The following is a 22,058-nucleotide window of genomic DNA, read 5'->3' on the forward strand; positions in this document are numbered from 1 at the left end:
AGAAGCTTGTACTATTTGTCAGGCATGATATTTTACATGGATTACCTCATTTAAGTGCAGTATATATGGCGTTCAAAATCTGGCTCAGTTATCTGACAACCCGGAGTTAGAATTCAGTTGCAGCCTTTACTCATAGGTGGCCCGACAAGTCAGTCCAACTATCTAATCCTAATTTTCCTGATCTCAGAATTGGGAGTAACATTAGACATGCCCCAACTGGGTTGTCCTAAGACAGAAGAAAAATGATCCATGCAGCCTTTAAAAATGTGTAGATCTTCCTCAGTGTGTCCTCCACGGGTGACATCTGGAGTGTATGTTCTTTTGGGCGGAAGACACTGTATTTAACACAATTGCCTAATTCAGAACTACAGATTTTCTCCATATCTAACATTTTGGAAAGTGTCTTTGTATAGAGAGAGGTAAATATTTGTGTGTATGCCTAATAGTTCAATATTTGCTCATTCCCTATGTCCATTTCCTCCCCTTGTTTCCATTTACATTTTCACATAACATTCTTTTTTTTAACAAGACCATATTAAAAGAAAACAATTTTGGAAAATGTTCTTTCGAACCGAAGTGTAGCCAACGATGCTATTGTTAGGGCACGGCAAAGGAGTCGATCACCCTAGAATTAATGCTCCTTCCAAATCGAGGGTAGCCAGACATGCAAAAACACTTCCCTGAAAATCTCCTGCTTCAACTCATAACCCAATACGCCAAGCACTGCAGAAAGTCAAAGCTCTGCTAACACTTCTCACCATGGACAAAAACTGCCAAGACCCAGTCTCGACAGCTTTGCTGAGTGTACGATTTGTAATGAAGTTATTGTCTCTTGGAAAGAACCTCAGCTGCAGATCCTGAGTACTGAGACTCTGTACTCTGTAGCGGCTAAATCGAAAACATATTTTAATTGGTTCTCTTTTGTTGAACACATCGCAAGCACATATTTGACAATTTTCAGTAGATTTGCATGTTTTGCTGCTTACGTATTTTGAAAACTGGAAGAAACGGAAAAAACAACTCATGATAAGGTCAGAGTGCATAGCTGTGAGGAAGTCTCCCAGAGGACCCAGTAAAGATCAGCGTAAGAGCTTTATTTTACAAAACATCTTTATTCATAACTTTGAAAGGGGAACAAACAGCTCACTAATTACCCTCATCGGGGACATGATGCAAACACTACTGGGGAAGATGATAAAAACGGGATATAAATGCTAAAGCCCAGATGAAAAATAGAGTAAAATGGACCAAAATATGTAAGCTAATAAATCTAGAGAAAAAAAATGTAACTTCAATTTGTGTGAAAAAACAAGGGTCTGGCAAATGAAGGAAAGAAAACCACTGATCTTAATATTAGGTGATTGTGTGACCACTTAAAAGAAAAAGAGAGTATTCAGATGGTTTTAAATCAGAACTAAAAGTAATGGGATAAAATCGTGGAAGGAAAATTTGGTTAGACTGTCAGAAAAACATTTCCTAGCATCAAAATCTATTAAAGCATGGAATAATTTCCCCAGCTAATTTAAGTCCCTTCATTTGATTATTTTAAAATTAGGCTAGACAAACCACTGGGAAATGGCTAGGCCAGAATTTAATTCATCCTGAATTGGCAGGGAAAGGCATTCAAGATGATCTAATAAGTTGATCCTAAACTTGTATGAAACATGACTAACCATTTGTTTCGTTCACATCCCCATTTGCCTCCCAGAAACTGAAACTGGCACATATAAATCTATAATGCATTCAATGTGTTAAATGCCATTCTACACATTGAATGCATTAAATATATGATCCAGGAAAAAGCAATTTGTCTGGCACTGAGGATACCGATATTCTCATCTTCTCATGGGAAAGACAACTAAATAATAACAGGTGTAGTAAAGAAAAGCTAGAATTCCCTCCTACCAATACCACCACTACCACTGCTCATTGAGTCAAGTCCAAACACTATAATAGTTACCATAGTGTTGCATTAGCTAAAGCACATACATCATGAGCTTCTCCCTCCACTCTTCCTCCAACATTCACCATAGCCAATCTCATCTCCTTCCAGCTCATCGAGTACTCAGTGCCCTCTGATCACTCATGCTGCTAACTCTACTTGGACTAAATGTCATTCCTTTATACAGTTTTTACTAGTCCCACTGTTGACATAGTCATGACTTCTTAAGGAGAGTTAACGGCAAACCCACAGGTACAAATGAGGCACCAGCCTCATATATTCCCACAACACCATGCTCTGATCAAAACATTTATCCACATTACATTTTATTATCCATCAACTTGTCTCTATCACTCTCTAAATGGTAGTTTATGAGAACATATATCACTATTCTTTTGTCTACTATTTTATCACCTTCTAGGTTAATGTCTACTATATAAGAGTTCTGAAGGCATTTCTTGAATGTACATACATCAACCACCAATTGCAGCAATAATGTCTTAGAAAAAAAACTCCCTAAAAACTAGTAGCTTACAACAATCACTTGTTTATGTTCACGTGCTTGCAGGTCAGCTGGAAGCTGGCTGATTAAGTAGCTGAACTTGGCTACCCTTGGAATCAAGTGGCAGATTGGGGCTCTATTACATGTGTCTCTAATCTTCCTTGGATCAGTGGATTTGCCAAGGTATGTTCTTCTAATTACAATGGCAGAAATGCAAGAGGGGTATGCATAAATGGGCAATGCTGTTAAAAGTCTAGATTTGGAACTGCCACAGTCATTTTTACTCATATGACAGTGACCAAAGAAAATCATATGGCAGAATTCAGCATCAATGGGGCAGCGAAATATACTCCACTACTAGTGAGAGGAAATACAGTCACGTGGCAAAGAGAAAGATATTGGGAAGGATGAAAGATTAGAAATGACAATCAACTATCCCATAATACAAATAAATAATGTGGTAAAATTACAGTGCTACAGAGGCCATTGGAAAGAGCAATGTTTCTCATTAAACCATGCTGCTGCTCAAATGGAACAGAATAAATATCCTGGCAAATTGTGGATTACCATTTGAGCCCCAGAGTCAGTCTAGTTAAAACTTCAGTTGAATAGCAACTTCTTCTTTAATAAACTAGAGTACTTGCCCAATAAGAAAAAAAACACTATCTGATGTATTTCACCAAGAATACTCAAGAGGTTTGGTATATTCACATATTAAATAGCTAAAGAGCGAAGAGTTATCTGTCTCTGTCATGCAAAATAGCTTCCAATGATTAACAAAGTGATAAAATCCATTACTGTTTGTCTATTTGAGTTCCTTTGCAATACAAAACTCACCTGTCATTTAAACTACACCGTTCCAGAGACCAGGGGACATCTCACAATTTGTATTTATATTATCAAGAAAAATAGAAAAAAGAAGGCATTTAGCTCATTGGTTAAGTTAAACCACTAATCACCAAAATGAATATGTTTAATGTGGATATGCAATATGGCAATATCTTTAATGTGTAATGTGGTTGTCAATAAGATGATTCTGGGACTTTATCAAAGTGTGATCAATTTAGTTTGCCCTGGAAAGCACTGAGATTGCTTTCAAGGTCACTCTGTAGAAGAGACTGGACAAGAATATGGTTTAATAAAGACTGCTGTTTTTCACTGGTTTTATCCTAGAGTAAACTTATCTTTTTTCAGTTAGAGTTGCCGGAGTAGCGTATAGGTTAATTGCATGGCAACTGGAGACAGAAACCTGTGATCATCTTCCACTTACTAAGTGCTTGGCCTAAGTCAAGTTATTCAACTTCTCTAAGCCTGAGAATACAACAGCCCAATCTACCTCTTAACAGTGTGAGGATTCAATAGTAACAATGAGAGTAGAGCGGAAAACTTATGTCAGCTTCATCACTTTTCTTATAGCACTTAGCAGAGTACCTGGCTAATGGTTTACTTTTGGGTAATATTCACTGAACATATAAATAAATAGCTATGTAGTCAACAATTTTTCAGATTTATGGAGAATGTAGGCTTGACTATTTTCCTCAGATTTATGTTGACGATCCATTGATGGTTTCAGTTAGGTTGACCATATAATTTATCTTCTAAACAGTAACATTTTGACAAGAAGAGTGGGCACTATTAATCATTAAAATAGGATAACAGTCATAAAGCAGACCAATTCAGGCAATTGTGGCATTTTGGAAACCGATAGTTCCAGGAGATACGGAGTATTGCCTAGAAGTTGTAGTTACTGTATGCCCCGAAGAAAATGAAAGAATATTATGTATAGTCACTTAGAGTACCTATCACCATGGTTAGTAAGAGGAACTTTTTATCAGAATCAGAACTTAAGAGCTGGTAGTTTTAGAATGCTTGCTGAATGGTATTCAGTAGAGTATCAGATGTCAATGTACAATTTTCTCTGGAAACCCAAAGTAATTTGAATTACATGCAAAAGAATGTGAAATTCCGTATCTAATCAGAGCCTTACTGAGGTAAATATTTTTTAGGCCATAGTTTCCAGCCTGTTATAAGAAGAATTGAATGGCCAGTGAGAAAAATGTAAAACATTAGTTGATAGTTCTAATTAGTAGTGGGCCTACATCTGCAGATAAAATTATTAATGTATTACGTTGCATGCATTCTCCAAAATGTTTCTAAATTTGTAAATATATACATGCACATGTATAAAAATTACTAAAAATATTATATATTGCTTAATAATAAAACTTTAGGTTTATTGTTGATTTCATTAAGCATTTAAGATATTTTCATTCTTCACTACCATTAAACAACCCATGTCCCCATTCAATACACAGAAAAGCAGCAATAGCAGATACAAAATTAAGTAATGTATGGTAAAGGATTTTTTTAATGAGAACTAAACTGATTTTTCAATCTTTCCCAAATTCCTTTCTAAGGGATCTGAGGAGTCATGCCCTACAAATCATAAATTCTCATCAGATGGGTTTTATTTAACCTTATATATCATGATTTACTTTCCAACCTGACTCTGGCATAACATTACGAGAAAAAGAAGAAAATCAAAATATTTTTACCCCAAAACATGTTTCTTTGCCATATTTTGAAATGGCCCTGCAAAGCTGTTCTTTGAGGGAAAAATTTGCACCTATAAAGAACATCTGTTAACATAGCCAGATCTTTTTCTTCCAGACCTTCCCAATTCTAATGAGATTAACTAAGATCTGAATAGGAAACATTTGTCACCTACTGTCTCTAAGGGCAGCCTCTATAAGACTTCAAAAGAACTTTGGTCTCTATAATCTTTATCTTAACTTAAACATTCTCTTTCTATCTCTCTCAGGTCTTTAGACACAGTCAACTAATTGTCCACCAGAAAATGTTTAAATTCACCTATAGCCTGGAAGCCCCCTCCACCCCCAACTTTGAATTGTTCTGCCTTTCTGGATCAAACCAATGTATTTCTTAAATGTATTTGATTGATGTATCATGCCTTTCTAAAATGTATAAAACCAAGCTGTGCCCCAACTACCTTGGGCACCTGTTCTCTGGCCTTCCTGAGGGCTGTGTCACGGGCAATGGTCACTCATATTTGACTCAGAATAAATCTCTTCAAATATTTTATAGAGTTCGACTCTTTCGTTGACAGTAAACCATTATTTGAATTTTTGGGAAAGACAGATTTCCTTACCATGAATAAATACTATTTTTATTTTTTCCTTAAAATAAAAAATCTGTATTTTTTTCAGTTTTGGATTTATATCAGGTCAATAAAAAGATAAGTCTTGGGAGGCCAAGGCAGGCAGATCCCGAGGTCAAGCGATAGAGACCATCCTGGCCAACATGGTGAAACCCCGTCTCTACTAAAAATACAAAAATTAGCAGGGCATGGTGATGTGTACCTGTGGTCCCAGCTACTCTGAAGGCTGGTGTTACTGGGGGTCCTTGCTCCCAGAGCTCCCAAGATGGCGGCAGGCCGCTTCCAAGATGGTGGCAAGCCTCGCATTCTCTGAGGTGTGGTTCTTGGCCTCAGGGATTCCAAGGACTGGAATCTTGGGCCACGTGGTGAGTGTTATAGCTCTATTAGAAGCCGTGGGTTAGGGAAGAGAACTGTGGAAACCAGTGACTACTGTTCAGCTCGATTTGGACGAACCCAGGCACTTAGCTGTGCAGGAACAATGGCAAGCCTTCAGCCCGGAGCAGCAACCGGCGCCTCTCTGAATCAGGAGCACGGAAGACACCCTGCCGGATCCGGAGGGATGAAAGTCAGTGGCAGGACTGCGATGGCGGCAAACAGCAGTGGTGGACGCCAGCGAAAGCTCAGCTCCAGCGGTAACACACACGGAGGAGAGGAGACTGCAGATTTAACAGAGTGAAAACAGAGCTCCCATACAAATGGAGGGCACCCAAAGAGGGTTGCTGTTACCGGCTGGAATGTCTGGGTTTATATCCCGATCATTGTCCCTCCCGCTGTGCTCTCAGGCAATAGATGATTGGCTAATTCTTTACCTCTTGTTTTTGCCTAATTAGCATTTTAGTGAGCTCTCTTTACTACCTGATTGGTCCCGCGTGAGCTAAGTTGCAAGCCCCATATTTAAAGGTAGAGGCAGTCACCTTCCCAGCTAGGCTTAGGGATTTTTAGCCTAGGAAATCCAGCTAGTCCTGTCTCTCACTGGGGCAGGAGAATCACTTGAACGTGGGAGATGGAAGTTGCAGGGAGCCGAGAGCGCGTCTCTGCACTCCAGCCTGGGCAACAGAACGAGACTCCGTGTCAAAAAAGAAAAAGAAAAAAAAGATATATATATAAAATCAAGGGCTTTTATTTGATTCTTCAATAAATTATTTACATTTAAGTATTTTAAACCACACAGCCTCATGTTTTAAAACCCAGAAGTATTAATACATTTAAAATGCAATGGAGAGTTTCTTTGGCAGTTCTTAGATTGGAAACATAAATGAGGGAATGCAATAGATTTCTAAAATCAAGATTTAAGTTAGGGATTAACATTAAAATATTGGTATATCAGTCCATTCTCACACTGCTATAAAGAAATACCTGAGACTGCATAATATATAAAGAAAGAGGTTTAACTGGCTCATAGTTCCACAGACTGTACAGGAAGCATGATGCTGGCATTTGCCTGGCTTCTGGAGAGGCCTCAGGAAAACTTACCATCATGGCAGAAGGTGAAGGGCAAGCAGGTTCGTTTTATGCAGCCGGAGCAGAAGGAAGAGAGTGAGTGGGGAGGTACCACACAGTTTCAACAACGAGATGTCTTGATAACACACCATCATGAGAACAGCACTAAGAGAATGGAGATGAACCATTCATGAGGACTCTGCCCCCATGATCCAATCTCCTCCAACCACCCACACCCAACACTGGGTATTACAATGCAGTGGGGACACAGATTCAAACAATATCAATTGGAAAAATATATAATATGAAAATATTTACAAAAAGAAAATGGGTATAATTATATAAGAAGTTTTAAAGCAGAAAGGAATAATAACAAAAGTTTACACATAAAAATAAAATATTTATTTGATTATGATGAAGTAGCAATTCTAAATTTTTATGCACCTAATGGCATAGAATCAAAACATGTCAACACAAACTAAGCTAGGGAAAAAGCCTAAAACATCAACCATCATAACAGAAAGAAAGCCAACTAAGTTTCTGGCAATTGGGAACTAAAGCAGGATGAAATTTAAGTATAGAGAATACTTAAACAATACAAATGAAATGCCTGACTGAGTTTATATATAATTCTAAACTATTAACTTCAGAATATGTATTCTGGTCAAGTATACATGGGACAGTATACAACTTTACTGCTTATGGTACCATTATGGAAATTAAAGATATGAAAATAGGAAAGGGAGAGGTAATCTGTTATTCTTCTTAGATAACATTACTCTATGTATAGAAAACTCATTAAAATGATCATAAATGTTAAAATTAATGAGTTTATCAAATTTTCTAGATACAACATGAATATGATAAAGTCAAATCTATCTCTGTACTCTGGGATTGATGTGTATGAGCAAAAATTTAAAATTTCATAATAACATAAAAATATAAATAGCATATTATTATGTATGATGGGGAAAGGTGTCCAAGCATAATATAAGTATAAAATGTTTAGACATAGATACAAATGCACATAAACAGATTAATATAGATGTCAATATTTTTCCACATGGATGAACAATTGTCCAACACTATTTAATGACAAACTCACTATTTCCTCTATGATATCAACTGCCTCTGGTTTTACAAATTAAAATATTCTTATATGCAATAATTTAGTTCTGGAGTCTCTATTCTGTTCTTTTTCCATATTACTAATCCCTGTCCATTTATTTTGCATATTAAGCTTCCTGAATTTATTCTTCCCCATAACATACATAAAAATAAGCTCTTTTATATGGAAGAAAAAATTTTTAGCAGAAATTACTTTTAAAATCACTGTGCAACATAGGAAAGGAAAGCATTTTCAGACAATCCAAAAGGTATACATAAAGTAAAAGACTGATCAATTCAACTACATATATTTTATACAAAAGCACTGTAAAAAGTGAAAAGGGAAAGAAATTATTTATACCACTTACAACTAATAATACATAAAGAATACACAAGGAATAATGAATATATAATAACCCTAATAGAGCAAATAGGAAAATGACAAATAATCTGAGATAAAATAACAAGGAATGCCATTAACAGAAAAAGAAAGGCGTTTAACAAAGAAAGAAAGAAAATTGACCCAGAAACATACAAAAAGATGATCAAACTAATTTATGATAAGGTAATAGAAATTAATATCACAATGAGTTAGGATTTCATACCTATTAAACATTAAATATTCTGCCAATGCAAGCGTGTGTGACAATGTGGAGCTCCCGGTATAATTATATAATGCTAATGAAAGTGTAAGTTGGTACAATCATTTGGAAAACAGTTTAATACTATTAAGTTGAAGAAATACATACCCTTTGTGGCAAAGACAGTAGCATTCACCAGATATTCATCTGATAGGCCACATTTCCTGCTAGATTTTACTTACTGAGCTGTAAGAAAAAGAAACATAAGTCACAAAAATGCAGAACCCATGGGCTCTGTCTTGTCTCTGGAGGACCCATGTTAAATCTGGGTCTGTGTCTATGCGGATATAAGCGCCACTCCTTTCCTGTAGCAGAGGTTACATGGGTGTTGAGATGTAAAAGTTACTACAGTGAGGACTCCAGGATGTTTGGGTGATTGTTTTACCACAATTTGTGTAACTTATCCGGCCTAAAATATGCTAAGCCTCCTAATTCCACTCCTCAATATACCTGAGAGCAGCCAAACATGCCAAACAGCAATGCTGTTGGTATATTGTTGGTAAAAGTTGTTGTAGTGATTTATTTCATAGTAGAAATTGACCCAAATTTTGCCCAAATATTTTAAAAAATTTTATCTCTTCCCATCAGTGAAGCAGGTTGGGAATGCCCACATGGCATTGTATCCACTAGCTGTTGGGTGCTAGAAAAGTCGTCAGAACAAAAAATAAGAAGAAAGGAAGTAATATCAGTGTATATTTCTTGAAAGAGAAAAGATACAATATAATAGATTTTATAGAACCATAAATAAGGGCTTCTGATTTATAAAACTGTATAAATTAAATAGCAAATACAAAAAGAACACTCAGGTAAATTTGCCATAGTATTAAACTCTGCATCAAAAAACGACTATACTCTAATAAATATTGGTTCTTTGAATAAAGCAGAAATAATTACTGTGGAAATCAATATCTCCTGAATTTAAACATACATAGTTTTCTACAACTCACAAACATTTCTTGGACAGTTTTCAGGACCGAGTTTTGTTTCAGCCCAGTGGAATTTGCTTTCTTTGTCAACCAGAATGTATTATCGGCAGCTCCCTGATCAAATTTCCCTGTGCAGCAGGGAACAACATTTGAAGCATAACATATTAATATATTTATCTTTTCTAAAATGTGAGACCACTTTTTCATGATGGAGGTAGGGGCAGGGGGACGTCATATTCTTTTCTATCCTTGTTTTGATGACCACATTCTTTATATGTCACATAAAATTCAAAGCATATAGCACCAGATTTTGGTAACATTATCAAAATATTGTCAGTCTACCCATTACTGCTTCTATTATCAACTTTATAAGCAACCCTTCCACATTCAGTATTCACATATAGATTGATACCTGATTCAAAAGACAAATGTCTCCACTATTGAAAATTGCTTTTACTAGCAGTGCTTTGTATTTTGGGATATACAAAGATTACCGAAAGTGCAATATTTCTAAATTTTACGTACTGAATCCTATTATAAGGATTATTGTCCATTCTCCAAAAGTACATGGGGTACCATTTTTTTGTTGGTGGTGGTGTTTAAAAGGGTTAACACCATGAGTATTTCATATCATCTATATAGCAAGTGAAGAACAAATCCAATGGAAGTATATCAGTGGATCTGAACAGGTGTTCTATTTCTAGAGAACTGAATACATTTATTGGAAAATTCAAGATAATAGCAAAAATGTCCATGTATAGAGAAAGACATTTATAACAGGTATGGATTTTGTTTTTCCTTTTAGAGGCTGATTATTCAGTACAAGCTTTTCTGGAATTCTTTGAGTCCTGTATTTGGAAACAACGAAAATTAAATTCTCCTGAGAAATATTGCAAACTGGTTTTGGGCAAAATTTGAAAAACTATTTGTGGCAGCAGGTAGAGGTAGGAAAGGTGAGGAATAAATCAATACACTTAATAAAGTAAAGTTTCAGCATTATTTCATTAATGGACCCTTTCCATTTTCCTAAAAATCTTTCGGCTTTTTGTCCCACATGATTTTTACATTTTACAGAAGGCTAGAATCTTTCTCCAATAAGCTTCTCTGACTACCACGCGTTTCTTGCTTCCATACTCCTTAGAGAGCTTCTCTTATCAGCAGGAGCAACATATCAATTCTTGTTCTAGAAAGAAAGGAATTTTAATTTGTCTTGTTTTTAAAGGCATTGTATTAAAGTAGACGTTTAATGTAATTACAGTAATATTACCTCTTTTAAAGTAAAAATAAAACAGATAGCAATAAAAGTAACTAATGTTAAGTCCTGAGATGAAACCATCTTTGTTTCCAATTGTAGGAGTGTTGTAAATATACCACACTTAGCTGAGATGAGCATACTCTTGGGACATTACTAAGTATTCCATGTCTGTACTACAAACAAAAAACTAATTGATGAAAAGCCTATTTCAGGGATGAGTGAAGAGGAAACTACTTAGGAGGGGAAAAAAAGAGAATGTGCTAGTCTGACAAGAAATTATAAGAAGAATCTGAGAGTATCTTGAGATGAGAGGTCAAAGGAAAGGTGGATTAGACCAGACACATTGAAGACTTGAAAGACGAGCTCTTGTAGGAAAAAAGAAACAATGATAAGAGTTGTAGTCAGGAAATCAGATCATGAGATATCTTTGAAAGAGTTCAAACTGCTTTGGAGGGTAAAGCTTGATATGAATCTCTACCTCCAAAATGTCAGTGTTCCTCGAGGTTCAGTCTCTATTTGCTTGCTGTAATCTGAATCTACCTGGAAAATTAAAACCACATTTAGGATTTACCAGAGTAAGATTAGGTTTATTCTAGATACTCCCTAATCCACGTCCCTTAATGCTGATTGAGCCAAACATTTGTTCCCTCATCTTTCTGTTGGATTTTACTATCTTGACATTATAAATACGTTTCTTTTTTTTTTTCTTTTCAAATACCTGTTGGGTTCTATAAGTACATTTCAAGAAATACTTTCCTGCTTGTCCTTTTCATTTGGCTTTTTCTCTGAAGATTTTGACTTAAAAAAATATAAATATGGCACAAAAAGCTGTTTATTTTTAAAATCACTTCATTTAGAGCCTCTCTTTTATGTAACCTGTGATCCACATTACCACCTATTGATTTTTATTCACCATTTTTGTCCTGTTATATTTGTATTGTTCAAAAATATTTAATAGTTCCTCTTTCTGTAAGATAGAATCAAGGTTTCACCCACAGCAGTCTGGAAGTTACTCCCCCTACTCTTTTTATTTTTTAAATTTGGAACATTTTTAAAAATTTCCGTCATCCCGATCACAAACACTTCTTACGCAGTCTAGAATCTCTACCTTTACTCATGTTAATCACCAGCACTAAAATGTCCTCCTCTTTCCTTGCCAATTACCAAAATTTTATCCAGTCTTTGGATTCCAAATGAAATCCCTCTTCCCTGGTAAATCATTCTCAGAAAGGCATGGGCACAGTGATTCCTCCCTCCCATCTCTGAACTTTCAATGCCCCTATTTACTCTGCTTCTAATTTGTCACTTACCATACATTGGGTTGAATTATTTCTTTGATTTTTTTTTTTCAAACATATATTTGTGGTCTACCAAAGTGACCTGTAAGAATGTGCTTACGCATTTCTCCAAATAACTTGTATAATACTTTCACATAATACATTTATTTTTCTTTTCTTTTTTTGAGACAAGACAGAGTCTCGCTCTGTAGCTGAGGCTGGAGCACAGTGGCGCCATCTTTCCTCACTGCAACCTCCACCTGCCAGGTTCAAGCAATTCTCATCCCTCAGCTTCCCAAGTAGCTGGGACTACAGGCATGTGCCGCCATGCCCAGCTAATTTTTTTTGTATTTTTAGTAGAGGTGGGTTTCCCCCATGTTGGCCAGGCTGGTCTTGAATTCCTGAGCTCAAGTTATCCGCCCGCCTCAGCCTCCCAAAGTGCTGGGTTACAGGTGTGAGCCACCTTGCTGGGCCTGCACACAATACATTTCTAGTAAGAGGATATGTATTTGTGTATGTAGGCCTAGATATGGAGCAATTAATGTCCCAAAGATCTGTAAATAAGAGTCACCCAGTTGACTTGGGTATCAGCAAATGTCCTTTATACCTTTATGTTTTTACTGAAATGTTCCCCCCAGATTTTACCTGCAGATCGTTGTGAATTAGTGACTGTCTTTACCAAACTGCAACATCACTCGGACAAAGGTTGAGGCTGCATACTCCTCGATTTGGTTCTGTCATCCCCTTCTCATGCTCATAGATTCCTGGTTCTTGAGTCCCTATGAGGTTTCCAACTCCTGCGGTCTTCTTATTCTTTTCTTTCTTTTTATTTTTTATTTTTTGAGATGGAGTCTCGCTCTGTGGCCCAGGCTGGAGTGCGGTGGCGCGATCTCGGCTCACTGCAAGCTCCGCCTCCCAGGTTCACGCCATTCTCCTGCCTCAGCCTCCGGAGTAGCTGGGACTACAGGTGCCCAAGCCCGGCTAATTTTTTTGTATTTTTAGTAGAGATAGGGTTTTACCGTGTTAGCCAGGATGGTCTGGATCTCCTGACCTCGTGATCCGCCCGCCTTCACCTCCCAAAGTGCTGGGATTACAGGCGTGAATCACCACGGGTGGCAGGTCTTCTTATTCTTTTCGCACTGTTTTATTCTGATCCCCATATGCCAATGTGGTTTTGACCAATGGCTTAGAACCACAATCTTGAAAATTGTGTTTTGTGCAATGCTAATTTCTTATGAAGGCAAGAGGTAGTGTTTGGTTTAGAGAGAGTCTTTGCTCAAACTCATTTGGACACTTCTAGTAGAAACAAACTGAAAGAGAGCCCTGTACCTCAGTGCCTTTAATATGTGCAATGTACATCCTGTAAGAGAGAATAAAAACGGCAGCATATTTCAGAATTGTGCAGAGTGCCTTGTAAACCCTTGTTGATTATCATGTTGTAAAACTATCAATTCTGGCCACTTCATGCTATCTCAGCAAAGTGACTCTGAGGATAAAGTGAAAAGTCATGATTTCTGTTCTAAGCTGCATCACATGTGATTCTATAAATAATCTGCAGCTTCCCTACCTACATTTGACCCCTTAAATCACATGGAAGTTCTTTTCCATCCAAACAGTTCACTGAGTGTTATAATTGATTCAATGACTCACCACGGAAAATTAGGTCAACATCACATTTTGAGGATCTACTATGTGAAAAACACTGTGAGATCTGCCAGGAGTACAAGAATAAATAGGATTCCATCCTTGGTGTCGAGGAGTTCACAAATTGCTTGGGATGACAGTGTGATAAATAGATGGGCATAATATGTTATGGTTAGTGCTATGACCAAAGTAAGAACACAAACACATTACCATAGGAACCTAAAAGTCAGGGCTGGGCCATTTATTCTCTCAGTGCTGTTCAATGGCTAGAAGAGATGATACACGGTATATTTCTTTAGGAATTCCTGCTCCACTGATGACCCACCACTACAAATTATCCCCAAGCATGGAAGGCTTCATTTCTGTATCCACATATCCGACGAGATCCACCGTTGTAATGGTTAATGGAACTGGGTTAATCGTTTGGTCTACCTGAGCAAATCAGCTCTGAACAGAGAGTCCATAGTAGTTTATTTGTGAGCAGTAGATCTGAAAGCTCATATAGATTTAGAAAATAATAGCATCCTTTTAGTTCAGCCATGCTAGGTGATTTGCAAATGAATCCAAAATCTGGCTCAATAGGAGCACAAGAAATGATGAGCTACAGAGGGAAGCAACACCAAAAGACTACACAGTCTCAAAGGGTTCGGGCAAGATAGGCTAAAGTAAGCTATAGAAAAGCAAATGCTATTAGAAAAATCATAAAGAAGATAAAAGTCTTAAGTCATTCCATTTATTAAATGGAAGTGAATCCTCATAAAATCTTCATCTTGTCTTCACATTGAATGGACTGAGGAGGAGGAGGGAGAAGGGTTCGTCTTGCTGTCTCAGATGGTAGAGGCAGAAGAGGTGGAGGAGACGGAAGGGGAGGCAGAAGAAGCAGGCACACCTATAACTTTTATTGAAAAATAAATCCATGTGTAAGTGAACTTGTGCAGCTCAACCCCATGTTGTTCAACGGTCAACTGTATTATCACATGATTCAGTATCAAGGTAGAGGACTAGATGACAATGTTGGTCTCGCTTCTGAAGGCTTTTTTTTTTTTTTAGTACTTTCACTTTGTGAACGAAGTCATAGCTAAGCTCACAAAATTGATGACCTCTCTTGGTTTTTCTGTCTAGGCTTGTTTTCTCTCTAGCTTCTATTTGCAATATGTGGACTGAAAACTTACATTAGTTTACCATCTTCTTTCCAAAAATTGGAGTCTTTTTAATTGTGCTTCTGTGCACTGGACCCACTTGTATAAGACAAACAATTGAGACAGAGCCTGAAACTTTAAAGTAGCCTCAATCTCAACTCCTAGAGGGTTCTGGTTCCAACCATTTGCATTCCTCACAATGTTTGAAGACTTAAGTGCTGAATTATTATACTATGACTTTTATATTTTCAACTATGTGTTTTAGGAATTGTGATTAATAAAGCATTTAATAACAGAAAGTTGCTTAAATTCTTTGGACCTCATTTTCCAAATGTGTAAAATATGAGGGTAACTGAAAACATCCAAAGGTTGCCACCGAGTAGAGCTCTCTATCCTCATTACAGTAGTCCCTGCTTATTCACCAAGGATAGGATCCAAAGCCTCCAGTGGATTCCTGAAAGCATGGATAGTACTGAACCCAATTCCCATCAATTTGCACAAGTATCATTTCATGTCTTCCATCTAAAAATTTAATCCTTTTTCTATCTTAACTAAGCCCTTGTCACACATTGTGGCTGTATTTGTTCCAGTTTGATGTGCAGCACCAAAACTGGCACAAATTTCTTTTTCCTTCTTCACCATTTTGCAGTTAGAAGATTTGTCTCTGCAGTAGGTCTTAGGAACTTCGGCATGCAATGTTTTTTCCTTCCTTATTAAGTTAAGAACTTTCACCTTTTTGCTTAAGGGAGAAACTTCACAGCTTCTCTTTGGCACATACAAATTGCCAGAATTACTATCTTTGTGTTTTGGGGCCATGATTAAGTCAAATAAGGGCTACTTGAACACAAGTACTGTGATATCACCATGGATTGCAGCTAGTGGAACCTAGATAGTTACTAAGTGACTAAGGGGTGGGTAGTGTCTACAGTGCTGATGTGCTGGACAAAAGGATGATTCACATCACATGCAAGATGGCTGGGAAGAAGCAGAATAGTATAAGTTTCCCTAATGCTATGCAGAATAGCACACAATTGAAACTCAGGAATAGTTTATTTCCAAAATTATTTATTTAATAACATAGGACCATGGTTGACCGCCAATAATGGAAACCTTAGAAAGTGAAACTGTGGATAAGAGAGGACTGATTACAACAGAGCACTCTTTTACCTTCCTCTGCCAAAATTTGTCCCGTCCTACTGAGGGGTGTCTAACGTCATACTAAAAAACACTAACATTTATTGAGTACTTCCTGAAATCTAGACACTGTTGTAAGCACTAAATATTTACTAACTCATTTACCTTTGTAACAACCTAATCACCACCATCCACATTTTACAGAGAGACTAAATGACTTTCATAGTGGTCACATAGTTAGGACATGGCTGAGTCAGAACTCAAATTATGGAGGGGCATTTGGGTGTTGCTCCAAAGACATCACTTTGCTAAATTAAAGAATCCTGAGATAGCAGAGGAAATTTACAGAAGAAAATAAAAGTAGAAAATGAGCACTAATGGACACTTAGCTGTACTCCAGTTGTGTGTGTGTATGTGTGTATTTGTGTGTAAAAAGAAAGAAAAACAGAGAAAGAGAGAGTGTGTTTGTGCCTTCCTCTAATTATTAACAAAATAATGTCAAGTATCTGAAGGTGTTCTAGTTGATTTCAACATAAGTTTATTACTTTAATTCATTCACATATTTTAAATTGTACTTTAATGAAATTTCTTATCTGTGTAGAAAATCTATTACTGCAATTTGTTTCCTAAACTTTCAATTTTGTGCTTTTTATCCTACCATAAATAAATAGAAGTGGAATGGTAATTTTCTGCCCCAGTCTTGTATGCAAAAAATATTCTTGTAGACAAAATGTTCAGACACTTAGCCAGGGACAATGATGAGTGCCTGTAGTCCTAGCAACTTGATAGGCTGAGGTGGGAGGACTGTTTGAGGCCAGGTATTCGAGGCTGCAATGGTCTATTATCACACCTGTGAAAAGCTGCTGCACTACAGCCTGAGTAACACAGCGAGATTCCATCTCCATAAAAAAACAATGTTCAGGCAGTTGAGTGTTATAAGCCGCATGCATTTTGGGCTGGGAAAGAGGTTGCTGCATCATCTCCTAGTCAGTAAAAGTATATAGTTCTGTATTTGTACCTTTTTCTGTTTGCTCAAATAAGAATCAGCTGTTAGAAATCTAAGATCTCTAGTTATGACAAGTCATGTTCTTTAACTGGTTTTGAACAGTATCATACCGTATTGCTCAAAACAAATTAAGGAACATATATATATATATATATATATATATGAACTAAGTAAATATGGGATTATAATGTTGGTTTAAACATTTACGTGAAATTTTCAGAAATGAAATTCAGATGTGGAAGAGACTTTAAAAATGAACTGTGGGAAATGAGGAGTTGCTATTCAATGGGTATAAGGTTTCAGTATGCAAGATGAAAAAGTTTTTGAGATCTACTATACGACATTGTGTTTACAGTTAACAACACACAAATATGTGTTAAGAGGGTAGATCTCGTGTTGTTTTCTTTTAACCACAATAAAAAAGAATGTACTCTGTTACCCTCATATTTTGTAGGTTTTGGAACTAAGTCTCACAAGTTATTTTTCCAGTATTAAATAGCTAATGAATCTCAAAGCCAACAGCTTTTAGTACATTATCAACCTTGCATCGTATAGAGGCTGGAGTGTAGTACTGAAGTAATGCACTGTAAGTCTATTATTACTTCTGCGCCCAGCAAGTTTCTTTTTGCCTCTCTTTTTTAACCATGATAACTAACTCAAGATTTCAAAGTAGGCCCAGAAACCCGTTTCTGCCTACATAGAAGCTGGCTGAAAGTCATGTCAGTAACAGATGTACGGAAAGTGATAAGAATGCAAACTTGATGTGTTCCACACGTAATATCTTTACTGCACCAAACAACTGCAGAAAAATTGGATCAAGAAAAAAAATTGACTAAAATGTCCAGATGTTTGGTCCAGATGTCCAAACGATTAAACAAAAATGTAGTTTTTATTCTAATGCTTACACAGCCAAAAACATTGAAAAACAATTTTCAAGTTGTAATTTAGAGATTTAAAGAACACACTAATAAGCAAATATTATTGTTGATATTTTATTAATTGTTTATTTAAAAGTGATTTATATAAAATTACATAAAAATTTGACTTTATATAATGGGGAAAAATATGTGACTTAGAAGAACCAAATGTCCCAGAGTCTTGATTTTGAAATATGTTGTTTCATTCAGTGGGACAGAAAGTCACCAAGAATCACCATTCTACATAATTGTTGTTACTAATCACCAGGAGAAAGTTAGTCATTACCCAAGAGACATGACCCTTGAAAACAAAATTATTTAAGGGTAGAGTCATTTTAAGAAGACCTAAATTTACACTTTGTACCAAATAGTTACACATAGACCTTTTCATAAAATATTTCAATGAAGGAATTTTTCTCATAAATGAAGAGGCATCTTTGTCCATTCTTATGGAAATCTGTAAATGTAAAAATCAATGTATTCCTAGAAAAATTTTATCGTTAGCTTCTAGCAATTGAAAACATTCATTTTATAACCAACTAGAGTTTGCTATAGTATTTCTTTTCTTCAGTAGAATGGTCAGGTTACTAAGTGCTGCAGAGGCTTGAACTCTTGATGACAAATATAGAGGAAAACTTCATGCAGCCAGTTCAAGTTCGGTTTTGGGTGACTTTGGTGGAAACAGCCTAAAAGCCAGTAGCATCACTTGAGAAGACCACCAATTAAATCACTAAATTCTGCAAGCTACATTCTTCCCCACTCTCCATGTGTTCTTAGTGTCTATGAAAAAATTAGATGGTTTACAATGGGAAAAAGGCATCTCGGAAGAAATTTTTCTTAGCTGTCAAGAAGTACTTATGTTAAAACAACTCATTTAAACTAGGTTTTGTTTACCCTCTTTCTTTTGTTTTGTGAAAGAAAATAAATGCAATAACTTTAAGAAACTTTGAAATATAAGTACCTCATTCTTGCAGGTGTTTATTATTCTCAGTAAGGTAGATCAGAGAAAAATTCAATTCGTTTTTTTTTGCAGGAAACAATGTACAGTAATTGAATATTCTTCAGTAAACGTTTACAAGCTAATATGACTAAAAGAGAGCTAGTAAAAATATCCAACATTTCAGCAGGTATATCTTTTAAAAAATGCACATATGAACATGGGTTAGCATTCAGTTTTTACATTAAATAATAACAACAAAAAATTTGTGTTTTTAGCAGATTTATTTATTTTTTTCAGAGACCTTCCAAGTGCTTAAAAATCTCTTGGTTGCATCAACATGAGTCTTCAATGAATACCAATTGGGAGAAAAAGGGGTTCCAGCACTATATAGATTGAAAAAGCAAATGATTGTATCAACTGAATATGTTTTTATTTATATCCTTATGGAAAACAGTTCTTGAGTGGTTTGAGACAAATTAGCTTGCTTAATATTGACCAGATATTCTGGGAATAACATTGTGTTCTGGAGTCTCAACATACATTGACTTTTCCAAGGGTGAAGATGTATTCAATTTTCCCATCTTAGTTTTGAGATTCATCAACTCACATTTGAATAATGGTAATAAGGGTAAGCCTGGGTTTGCGCACTGTTTCTAGAACTTTTAAACATGTTGAGAGGTCACTTCTTCTTTATGAAAATTTATGTATCTATACCTTCAGCAAGTGATGCAACTGAAGGGTTACTAGCCTACCGAATAAGAAGAGAGAATGTTAAATAAAAGTAGGAGTAATTAGAATCCCATTAACTAAGTTAATTTCATTCACATGCCAAGAACAATGCCTGAAAAAATATATCATATGATCATGTTTTTTTCTTTTTTTGTTGTCAAGTGTTTGGTGTTTTCTGGGAGCCACTTTTTAAAGATACTATCTGATATGTTCCTTTAGATCAATATTCAGAATGCATTACTTGCATTATAGAAGAACTTGAGAGGAAATACTTCAGTATGGGTGATTTTTGTCAGGAAGGAAGATTTGGAAGGTGTTTCCAGAATGAGGCACTACCTAAGAGGATAGGTCCCAGTGCACTGAAGTGAATTATGCCAAACACTCAGTTCTTCTATTGCATCTGAAGAACAGGATACAGATGGAGTGCTCCGAACATTTTTGAAGAGAATACTGTCCAATCAGTAAATATTTATTCACTAAATACACACACAGAATATATACATTTACACATCTATTATATTTAATAGAACCTAGATAAAGTAAAGACAACATAAGTTGTATTTTCCAACAGTTCACAAATATAGATTGAAAAGGTATGTGCAGAATTGACAAGACAATCTGTGATGAAGATTCAAACAATGAAATCACAAAATGAATTTTTTGATTTATGAAAAATAGAAACATTTCATAGACAAAGTAACATTTGAGTTAGATCTTAGAGCAAGAGTATAAACATAAGAACAAAAAGATAGAACAATATACGCAAAATTATAAGTATTGATGAATAATCCAGAGACTGAATGAACCACATGTGAAAAAAATTTGGAACTGATTATACACAGTATTGAAGTTGGGCTTTATTGAAGCTGGTGAATAAGAAAAAAAAGAAAAACAGAGTTTTTTTAATCTGATAGGGATAGGATATGCCATAATGAGATGCTGAGTCTAGAACAAAAATTGTATGGGATATACAGATGCAGGGAGAGGAGGAAGGCAGGGAAACCCATAGAACAAAACAGACTGGAACTTCTGGTAGAATCGGGGGTAGGGGTGGCAAGTAACACATGTGAATAATAGGCTGAAGGGACTGAAGATGCCAAGAACATGGAACAATTGAGAAACATTCTACAGTAGTTCAGGTGAGGGAAGCCAGCACCTGAACTGGGCAATGAATCAGAAGGAAGATGAAAAAGGAAATAAATAGTTCAAAAGAAGCTTAATCATGTACAAGTATGGGAGTCAGGTGACTGACCACAAATGGCTACTAAAATGTAAGGGAGCACTGCTGCTTACTCTCAGGAACTAACTTAGGTTAAACATTTTGTCGAAATATAAGCAGTTTTCCTCTTGTTTCTAATGAGTTTTATATTCGTTTTGCTTGTCATTTTAGCAAAGTATCATCAAGTATAAACACAAAAAAACTGCCTATGGAAGTAAATACTTTTCTTTTTCAGTTCACCAATATTTAATTATGTCACAAGTATGTTCAACAAACTTACTTTTGGATCAGCCATACTTTTGCAAGGAAAATATAAATGATGAACTTTGAATATAGAAAATATTGTCTCCTGATTGGAATTATTTCACAATCAATAATCCAGTGTGGACTGTTAGGGACAATGAATGACAACAATGAAGAATATATCGACATCAAATTGACAGATGAGAGCAATACAGCTTATAAAAGTATCCCATCTTAAAGTAACACAAAAATGTGTGATTTAAAAAGTAATAATCTCGAATCTTCCTTTTATTGGTGCTCCCATCTTCAAGTTTAATTAAACTCTCTATTGAACTTAGGCTAGATTTACTTGTTCATTCAGTCATCAAGTACCTATTGAGGTCCTACGGTGTACTAAATACTCTGATTAACTAGAGACACCAAGAAAAAGATTAGAAATGTTTAATACCAACAAAAGTCTTCAGAATTCATAGGTTCTCAAAAAAATTATTTTATGCCAGAATGAGGTAATGTTGTGAGGTAGTCAGAAAATGTAAATTAATGATGCCAATGTCCTGTGAGGTGTGCCGTCTACAACACAACCTGTAACCACATAAGCAGATGGGGAGAGGTGTCCAGTGCTTAGGGAGAGGAATTATTATTTTCTAGAGGAAGAAATGTGTTCATCTTTAAGCTGAGTCTCAGTGGCATTTAGGAGAGATCTAAGAAGACAAAAACAGAATTAAGGCTATTTTCAGAGGTAGAAAGGTCTAAGAGGGCATAACAAGTTCAGGGCATGCTCCAAAGTAAGGGAGGAAGGCAGGGAAACCCATAGAACAA

Source organism: Macaca thibetana, chromosome 3 (assembly GCF_024542745.1).
Source record: "Macaca thibetana thibetana isolate TM-01 chromosome 3, ASM2454274v1, whole genome shotgun sequence".
Classification (NCBI taxonomy): domain Eukaryota; kingdom Metazoa; phylum Chordata; class Mammalia; order Primates; family Cercopithecidae; genus Macaca; species Macaca thibetana.